General features: G+C 44.3%; 1 protein-coding gene across 2 annotated transcripts in view; it reads left to right on the top strand.

Annotated features, from left to right (window-relative positions):
* Positions 1–312: 312 nt before the first annotated feature.
* PAG1 (phosphoprotein membrane anchor with glycosphingolipid microdomains 1) overlaps positions 313–10053 on the top strand; it is a 153401-nt gene continuing 143660 nt past the window's right edge. For both annotated transcript variants that reach the window (XM_055546347.1, XM_055546346.1), the window contains exon 1: positions 313–786. The gene's annotated coding sequence lies outside the window, so the exon portion shown is untranslated. The remainder of the gene's footprint in view (positions 787–10053) is intronic.

The following is a 10053-nucleotide window of genomic DNA, read 5'->3' as shown; positions in this document are numbered from 1 at the left end:
GTTAAACTGACTTTTGTAGGTTTGCCCAGAGCCTAAAGGATCACTTAGAGTAAAGAGTAGTTTTTAAGGGACAATGGACTCTGGAGCAAACAAGTTCAAACACAACAGCTTTAGGTTCACAGAACCCCAGGCTGCAGACTTCCTGTACCTTCCCGCGGGGTAGCTGGGCATCTTGCTCCCACCCGGCCCCGCCCGGCTCAACCCCTCCCCGCCCCTTCTCGTCCCTCCCACCCCTCCCCGTCCCGCCCCCCCGTGACGTGCCGCAGCCAGCCGGGCTCATGCGCAGTGGCACCCCGCGCCCCGCACGGCTGCACCGCCTCGGAGCTTGTCATTCTCCGCGGCGCGGCTGCGAGTGCAAACTGCGGTGCCAGCTCGCCGGCTCGCTTCCCGCCGTGCCCGCGATGTGACCGACCGCTTGGGAGCGGGCTGGCGGCTCTCCCGGCAGCAGCGCCTCGGCTTTTCCCCGGCCGCCTTTCTTGTAGAACCGCGATTCCCTCGGAGCCGGAGACACGCACCAGGGGCTCGGAGCGCTGCACTCCGGGGCGGGCGGCTGCGGCAGCGCTCGGGACCACGCGGATCCGTGTACCTTTCGTTGTCGCCGCTGCCGCCAGGCGGTGCGCCCCAGCGAGTGCTGGGCTCCGGGCACCGCGGAGCCGAGGCGGCTGGTGCAGAACGGCAGCGCCTCGCCCCGCACCCGCCGCAGCCGCCGGGGCAGTGCGGGGCCAGCGGGGCTCTGCGCAGCCGGAGCGGGGTCCCCCTTGAAGGCTCCCTGTCGCCTGCATCCCAGTAAGTTGACTGTAGTTTCTAAAGTTGGAGGGTGGCGCCGCGGGAAGGGGAGGTTTGTTTTTATTATCTTCACGTCGTGGGAAGCACCTTTTGTTAGCGGGGCTCCAGCTTGAGGAGTTGAGAAAGCAAAGCCGCGGACAGGGTACGCGGGGAGAGGCAGCCGTCCCTGGCGGGCGGGCTCCAGTCTTTGCTGAACGTGCCAGTTGGAAATGTGCTGTGAGAGGACAGGTGCTCCGAGGGCATTTCGCCTGCTGCTGATTGCTTGTTCCGAGCTCCTTGACTCGTGTGTGTGTGTGTGTGTGTGCGCGCGCGCGCGCGCGCAGGAGGTAGGGGGTTCTTGACACCTCCGTCCCAGGTCCTCAGGGGAGTGACTCCAGTAATATTCCTGGATGCGCTAGGTCTTCAGGGATGGAGGCTAAATCATTTCTTCTCTGGCCTCCAGGCTTCCCGCGCATCCCACTTTCCCTCTAGGCAGAAGTTCCCAGTTTTCCCTAATTAGAGCCCAATCCTTTAGGGGAAAACAACTTAATATGTCAACCTACAGTTTTGTGCTATAAGGCAAATAAAATGAGAAATCCGCTCAGTGTTACGTGATTCCATTTATGTGAAGAATGTGAGCAAATCTCAAAGCAGTCGTGTTCAGATGATGACACTTGGGTTTCACCCTGACTGCCCTGCACCTCTTATGTAAGCCTCCCGGCCGGATAAGTGTGTCTCTCTGCAGTGGCTGCAGCTGTGATTCTCCGTTCCATTTGTTTAAGGTCCAGCTTGAACGTATTTAATGAAAATGCTGACATGATATAGCGCCCTGCAGTCTGAAACAGAGTGCACTCTTCAGATTGGAGTGTCTTCTCCTAATAGGGTGCATGCAAGGAAAAACCCAGTATATTTTTCAAGGCAGCTCCAGGAATTAGACACATAAATCATGTTTTAAAATAGCATGCATTGTACAGGGAGCTTGCAGAGGACCCCTTTGAACACATCCCCTTTGTTTTAGAAAAAGTGGAGATTGTTCATGCCAGACAGTTGTTGAGTCTGAAAGTTAAGTGTACTGTTAGGCTTAATTATCTTAATAAACAAAGAGCGTGATTTATAGGTAGATGCCCTGTCCTACTTTGAAGGATAGAATTCCAGAATTCTTTAACCTTTCTCTCTCATCTGTTCCCCCAGAGATTCCTCTTAAGCAGAGAAATAGATTATCATCATTGATGTTTAATATTTGAGTTAATTAAATTTGTAAAAGGATAGTTTGAAATACCATACAGTACTGCTATGACTGTGAAGACATGAATATTAGAGATAAGAGAATATTCAGATTTTTTTGGTATGGAAGTCATTAGTCTAATAAAACAGATAACATTCAGACTGCCCTAATATATCTTCTTTTGATTTGGACTTGTATTGAAAAACTCAGGATTGTGGTTTAATGTGAGATTTATTTAGGTGCTCCTTAGAAAAAGAAGCACATTTATTTATAGTATTCTGGCACATGGAACAAGATGAACTAGTTATAGGCATCTCATTTAAAAGGCATCTCATTTAAAATCATAGTATTTTAAGGAATTCTAAGAAAACACACAAAATGTTATTTCAGAAGTTGAAGTTATTCAACACATTGTAGTTGGTGGTGAGAGCATCCATTGCTTATCTCAAGATATATATCCAAGTATAGCAGCTCAAACAGGTTGACCCCCATATACTCTGTCACATCAAGGTTAGGAGGACAGACTAGGGAGACTTGCTGCTAACTCAGGTACCATCTGTTTGAGCCTGGGCATGTTACCTAAACTCTGTGCCTGAGTGTGTTGGTCTGTAAGATGGGGATTACAGTACCTGCCTCCCTGGATTGTGATGATGATTAAATGAGTTCATAGATGTAAAGCTGTTAAACCAGTGTCCGACTTATTAAACTGGGTAAAATTATCATTGTTACGAAAGGAAGTGCTTCTGTGGATACTCTTGACATTGAATGATTGAACGACTGCAGACAGAGGTTAACAGAAGCTGTTCGCATGTATCATAGGATACAGGGTATAAGCATTTGTTGAACCCCTCCTGGTAATGTAGACACCAGCTGGTATTTGACCAGTTGTCTCTTTCGATTCCTTTTCAAGGTGGTGGCTTCATCTCCACTTTGGAGAAGAGGAAACTGGAACTCAGCAAGATCAAATCATAGAAATCGCATTTGGGCTTTTAACCCATGTATGTCTCTTTCAAACCCTATCCTTTTTGGCCCTGCTGCCTCAACTTCCAGAGTGCTTTTTTCTTCTCTTCTCCTGGAATCCTCATAATAACATAATAAAATAGGTGCCTTCTTATCTTTCACTTACAGATGAGGAAATTTACATTTAGCTGTAAAGTATTCAGAGTGCTTAACTCATAGCATAGTTCTCCATGACTGGGAGCTGTTATTCTCATAATTATTGTTAAAAGGCTTGTCTACCTTAGCACACGATAGAGATACCAGCAGGTGAAATGGGTTTTATCCTTTGGTTTGAAGTGGATTCCATTGCTTTTTCCTTTCCTGCTCATATATTCAGAGAATTGAGAAAAAGAGAGTGGTGTGTTATGGTTCCTGGGTTCCTGCTGGAGGCCGCCCCTCCCGGGTTTGTTTGCTGCCTGCAGATGAAGCTGCGGGATCCGCACAGCCTAGTGAACCACCACAAGCAGGCCATTCATCTGCAATCGGCGTCATCTGTGAGCATGAGTTCAGTCCTAGCTGGAGAGTACCCCTGGGGCAGAGAGAGAGAGAGTGTACACTTTGCTGCATATTGTACTGTTTGTTCAGAATGGCAATAATTTATATTTCATGTTAAATAAGCATGCTTCCTCTGGGCCTTAGTACAGTGTGGTCGGAAGCAGTTTCAGGGGTCATGTGTGAGCTGTCCAGTCGGCCTTCCATATCTGTAGGTTCCACATCTGTAGATTCAACTGACCATGGGTTGAAAATATATTTTTAAAATTCCAGAAAGTTCCAAGAGGCAAAACTTGAACTTACTTTGCTCCAGCAGATATTTATATAGCATTTACATATTTATGTTAACGTGGCATTTACGTTGTATTAGGTGTTATAAGAGATCTAGAGTTGAAGTGTGTGAGGGAATGTACTTTAAGGTTATGTGCAGATATAAAGCTATTTTATATAAAGAACTTGAGCATCCACTGATTTGGGTATCCTCGGGGTTTCTAGAACCAATTGCCCATGGACTGGTGGACTGCACTTCGTTAAAACTCTGGTCCACAGCCTGTTGAGCATCTTACTTGACTTCTAAAAGTTGAGAATAATTGAAAAGTTACTTTTTTTCCTGTGGCTTCCTTAGAGTATCATCCATATCTACATAGTATTCTGGCCCTTGGTAAATATTAACTCATTTTCTAGATATTAAAATGTAATTGCTGTCAAGGGCACATAGGCTACAGGCAGCTTACAGACTGATTTAATATTTAATTAAACCTGGTATCCTGCCACTGAAAGGTGCTTCAAGACAGATATTCTGCCTTGGCTTTTTTAAATAAAAAATTCTCTGTACAGCATGGTGATTAAGGTTAATAATACTGTATTGCCTATTTGAAAGTTGCTAAGAGAGTAGATTTTAAAAGTTTCATATGAGATTATTTTTAACTAAGTGTGGTGATGGATGTTAACTAGACTCATCTCGACCATTTTGCAATATATACAAATATTGATTCATTATGTCGTACACCTGAAATTAATATGATTTTGCATGTTAATTATATCTTACTTAAAAAATTTTAAAGTCCATGGGTGTAAGGTTCCAGGAGGGTGTCAGAAAGGGTCCTTGCCATCAGCTGAGTCTTTCCACATCTCTCTGAAATATCTTCTACTTCAGTTTTAGCCCTCCTGCCAGAGCACAAATATTCCTTTTACTCTTTCAAGTGCTTTTACATTTCAAATGTTCCTCTGCTCTGGGTGATTCGATAATACAAGTCTTCCTCAGTCACTTCTGTGACTCAAGTTGGGGCCAGAAGTTACTTTCAACTAAGTCTTTAGAATTTGCATGGTGTTATTTGTTGTCCCTGTTAACTGTTTGTTGGCTTGTCTGTGACTACCTCTGTTTCCAGACAACTTTCTTCCAACATCCAGCTGTCATAAGATATAAGTACCAGAAAAGCAGGCTAATTACGGTATGAATAAAATGAATGAAGACCATTTACTCTTCCCAGTCATCTCTCCTGTTTTGAATTTTCTTCCCTGTAGGCTTGGAGAGTTGGGGGCTGATTGTATTTCTAAATCTCTGGCCTCAGACATCTGGGAGAAACACGTGGAAGGTGATACCAGTTCTCCAAATAAACAGTATGTGTGCAACACGGTAGAGACAGACAGCCCCTCAAGGCTGGGACGCTGCTGAATTTGAGGGTGGGGGTGATTGTGGGGACAGACAGCTCCATGATTTGTCTGCCACATCCTTACTGGATGGAACTAATAGCTAACACAGAACCCTTATGTGTGCTGGCTGCCATGCTAGGAAATACATACACGATTTACTTGAATCCCCACAGTGACCTTATGTGGTTACTTTGTTATCATTTTTTGCACAAACAGAAAGATCAGAGCACTTGTCTAAGAGCACATTAGTGAGTTTCGGACCCAGGAGTGGAGCCCAGGAGTCTATGAGGCCTAGTGTTCTACTGCGTAATTTGGAAGCCTTCATATTGTCCAGCTTTGTTGCATAGATGTCTTGTATTGTGCCTCTTGAAATAATCCTATTCAGTCTTACTCCATCCCCACAGGGACCCTGGGATAGAACTGAAGGGATGGTTGAAGGTCTGTGCCCACGGTCTTCTAGATCTTTATGGAGGAAGACTTTAAAGCTTAGTTCATTCAATGATCTCAGAAAAGAAACCCACATGTTAGCATTGTGAAATAAGAAGCATATGGCCATTCACTGATAACGGGACGCAGTGAAGAAGCTTGCAAACTTTATCTCTGTTTGATGTCACGTAGTTGCATCATTCGGAGAAGGCAATGGCAACCCATTCCAGTACTCTTGCCTGGAAAATCCCATGGGTGGAGGAGCCTGGTGGGCTGCAGTCCATGGGGTCGCTAAGAGTCGAACACTACTGAATGATTTTACTTTCCTTTTTCACTTTCATGCATTGGAGAAGGAAATGGCAACCCACTCCAGTGTTCTTGCCTGGAGAATCCCAGGGATGGGAGAGCCTGGTGGGCTGCCGTCTATGGGGTCACACAGAGTCGGACACGACTGAAGCGACTTAGCAGCAGCAGCAGCAGTTGCGTCATTCTCATCCAAGAAAGAACAACCTGAGATTTTCTCAGGTGATTTCTAAAAAAGTAAATCAAAAATTGATTTAATCAGCAGTGAACATTACTGTAGTGATGTCATGTGTCACAGTGAGGTTTTTAAGTAAATGAACATGTGTGTCTCACAAGTAAGGTGCAAGCATGTTGTCTCAGAAAATGAATATTGTGTAACATCTTCTGTATCTGCATCCTAGTCTCTCTAATTGCACTCGAAGTGCAGAGGGAAAGGGCAGAATTTAAAACCAGTGTCCAATATTTTCAAAACCCTTTACCGTGAATGGCACCTCCTCTATTTTCTCATGATTTTACACTGGAGCTAATATTTGTTGCAGAGTCTCTGTAATTTGCAGCAACACTTTTGTAAGGAGAATTTTTTTTTCCCCAAATAAAACAATTTTTTAAATCCATTAAAAAAATTAAAAAGCCATTAAAAATTCTTTATATCCCTTGGGTTTTGAGTTATTATATTTGATGTTGTCATTGTTATAATATTTGGTATGTTAATGTCTAACCTACTCCCCCTTCTTGGTTTTATAGGACTGTATAATTTTCAAGTCTGTGAGTGATTAAAAACTTAAGAAAAATTCAATTTTCTAAGTGTGGGTTTTATGGTAGAGGACAGGGAAAGTTGGCCTGATTGGGGTGCATGCGTGCTAAACTACAGAGCACTTGAAACCCTATGAACCTCATGGAGTAGGCAAGTTTTTTTTTTTTAAGTGTTTTATGTGACTAACAGTAGCTTTGTGCTTTGTTTTAATTTCATAGGACCCAGTCCCTGCATCTTTTGCTCTAGTGTTCATTTGTAAGAGAACACTTACAAATCAACTTCAATTGATTTTCTAAAAGGACCAGAAGCTGTGACTAGTCAACACTGCTGCATGTGTTATTTCAGTCTGCAGGGAGCTCCAGGGATGCATATGGAAGCTCTCCTGTGAATTTGTTCCCTAAGAAATAAAGGGCATTCAGATGCGTCGTTGAGGTTCAGGTCCTGAGGTATTTGTGACTCAGTCATTGCTGTTAATGTTTCTTCCACTCACTCTGGCCTTTCACCCTGACCCGTACTCATTTTTCCATCACCCCCGTGTGGTTGAACTTGCTGAAGCTTTTGGGAGACTTTAATATTGAAGTAGTGCATGTTATGGATCACAGGCAATAAAACCACACAAGACAATTAAAAAAAAAAAAAAAACAACTGTAAAAGAGCCAATCTGTAACATGGCCACACAGGGGAACACCACGACTTCTGTATTCAACACTAGGGAATTGCAGCCAGAGTGGCCTTATGATATTTTCCATGACCTCTTCTAAAAAGAGCTGTGAGCCTCTCATTCACACATAATCAGCCACTAGCAGCTTGGCAGTGTTTGAATCAAACTTAATTGGACTGGTTTTTACTCATTTATGGATTCACCAGATATATATCGATATACAAGGCATAGTGTTAGACAATGAAACGTCAGACGTAAGAGGACTCCTTTCACATCTCTCAAAACTCTCAGTCTCAGGAGGGGAAATGATGCTTAACTCCAGTTTTAACCAGTGCATAAAAGATGCTGGGCTTTATCAGGGGTACCTGAGTCCAAAGAGATGACTTACCCCTAGGGAATAGGGCAGGGTCTGAGCCTGAAAGAGTGAGTTGGAAGGGACCAGGCAGCTGAGGATAGGAGTGGGATGGCAAAAATCTTTGTGAGCAGAGAGACCAGGGAGAATGGTGCAGTGAAGGCGCCGAAGAGCATGGTGTGTCTATGAGACAGCTGGTTTTTCCCTGCTGCAGGTGCTCCTGAGGGGCAGTAGGTGGGGCCGGAAATGGAGAGTGGAGGCTGGAGCCACTTTGGAAAGGGTCTTGTAGGGTGTGTTTGGTCCAGATGAATTTGAGCATTTCAGGCCGTTCTTTTACAAGGATCAGTCTGGTGTGTTGTAGAGAATGGATGGGATGTAAGGATGGCTGTGTGGAAAAGAGCAGTTGTGTGCAAAAGCTGTTGAATCCTAGTATGGATTTAAGGTTGGAACTTAGACTGATGGGGAGGTGGGGGAGGGACAGAGAAGGAGAAGAGAAGCAGGAAGGGGTGGTGACATTAGGGGTGACTCCCAGAGCTCTGGCTTGGGTGATTGAAAGGACAGAGTTGTTCTTGATAGTGAATACAAAGGATGTGGTTTGTAGGGGGAGATAATGCATTCAGGTGTGTATTTGTATAATGATACAGGGGACCAGGGCAATATCCAGTGCCACATCCAGGGCTTGGGATTCTATTGACAGTTGCACAGGCCTGTGGTTCTAGAATTTAAGACAGAGGCTGAGCTGGAGATACAGGTTTTCAAATCTTCTGTGTATTTGGAGTTGTTGTTGAGGTTGTAATCTGACTGAGAAGGTGCATTGTTGTCATTGTTCAGTTGCTCAGTCGTATCTGACTCTTTGCAACCCCATGGACTGCAGCACGCCAAGCTTCCCTGTCCTTCAGTATCTCCGGAGCTTGCTCAAACTCATGTCCATTGAGTCAGTGATGCCATCCAACCATCTCATCCTCCATCGTTCCCTTCTCCTCCTGCCTTCAATCTGTCCCAGCATCAGGGTCTTTTCTAACGAGTCAGCTCTTCACATCAGGTGGCCTAAGTATTGGAGCTTCAGCTTCAGCATCAGTCCTTCCAAGGAATATTTAGGATTGATTTCCTTTAGGATTGACTGGCTTGATCTCCTTGCAGTCCAAGGGACTCTCAAGAGTCTTCTCCAACACCACAGTTCAAAAGCATCAATTCTTTGGAGTTCAGCCTTCTTTATGGTCCAGCTCTCACATCCGTACATGACTACTTTAAAAACCATAGCCTTGAGTAGACAGACCTTTGTTGGCAAAGTAGTTGTCTCTGCTTTTTAATATGCTGTCTAGGTTTGGCATAGCTTTTCCAAGGAGCCTGAAGGCCAAGGTGGCAGGCAGAGGGAAAGAAGATGGGGGAATAGTAAGATTAAGTGAGGGAAGTTATCGACAATTGCTTGGACACAAAGTGGTAGAAGCCAGAGGCAAAGCGGATTGAGGTGCTTGATGGAATGGGAGCCAGGTGACAAAAGGAGTAAAATACAAAGAAAAGGCAGAGAGCAGAGGAACAGTCTGACTGTTAACGCGCTTGTAACTACACACAGGACAGTGACTGTGTCTCATACAGCTTTCAAAGCTTGTAAAGAAGTATTAAGTACCTACTGTGGGGAAAAGGGACGGGGAGTGGGGTGAAGGAAAGAAATAAGAAATAAAATCATGAGTAAAGCACGATCCTCGATCTCAAGCTGCTTATAGCATAGAATTGTCATTTCTTGTTTTCCCTTTCCATTCATTTTTCTCCTTCGTTGACAGCAGTACATGGGCACTTGGGAAAGTGGGAAGAATGAAAGAATTGCTTTCTTGGCACATAAAATTCTTGGTTCTCATAACAGGCATGTCTCGTTGTGCCCGTGAATGAGCACGCCTAAAGGGACAGTGATGATGACCCATCATTTGGTAGTTTACAAAAATAAGCTTTTCTCCTGGCCACAGCATCTTTGGAGGGTTGGACTTTTGAACCAATCTTGTTAGAGTTATTAATGAGCCTTTTGGCTCACTGGATTATTTGAGATATATTAGGTACAGTTCCCTGTAATTTTCACTTGTCTTATAAGAAACAGGCAACATTAAGTCATAGACAAGCTGGAGTATTGGGGGGATGATGAAAATAATTACCATGTGTTTTAGTTAGTATCATGCATATCTGTCCTTGTTCCTTTCATTTTGACCTAAAGGTGGAATTATTCCCATTGCAGAGATGAGGGAACTGAGGCGACTCTGGGGAGATAACATAGCTAGTAAATGGTAGAGCTCCTAGGACCCCAAATAAGGCATTCTGGCTTCAAATTCTGGCTTCTTGCCACTCCATTATGTTGCCTGTGTCTTCCTGACTAGCTACTAAAGAAAAATTAGGGGGTAGCTACTTTAAAAAAATTTTAAGAGTTTTTTTTTTTC

This window comes from Bubalus kerabau, chromosome 14 (genome assembly GCF_029407905.1).
Source record: "Bubalus kerabau isolate K-KA32 ecotype Philippines breed swamp buffalo chromosome 14, PCC_UOA_SB_1v2, whole genome shotgun sequence".
NCBI classification, from domain to species: Eukaryota; Metazoa; Chordata; class Mammalia; order Artiodactyla; family Bovidae; genus Bubalus; species Bubalus kerabau.
Note: the sequence above shows the minus strand (reverse complement) of the source record. Positions and strands in the feature narration are given on the sequence as shown.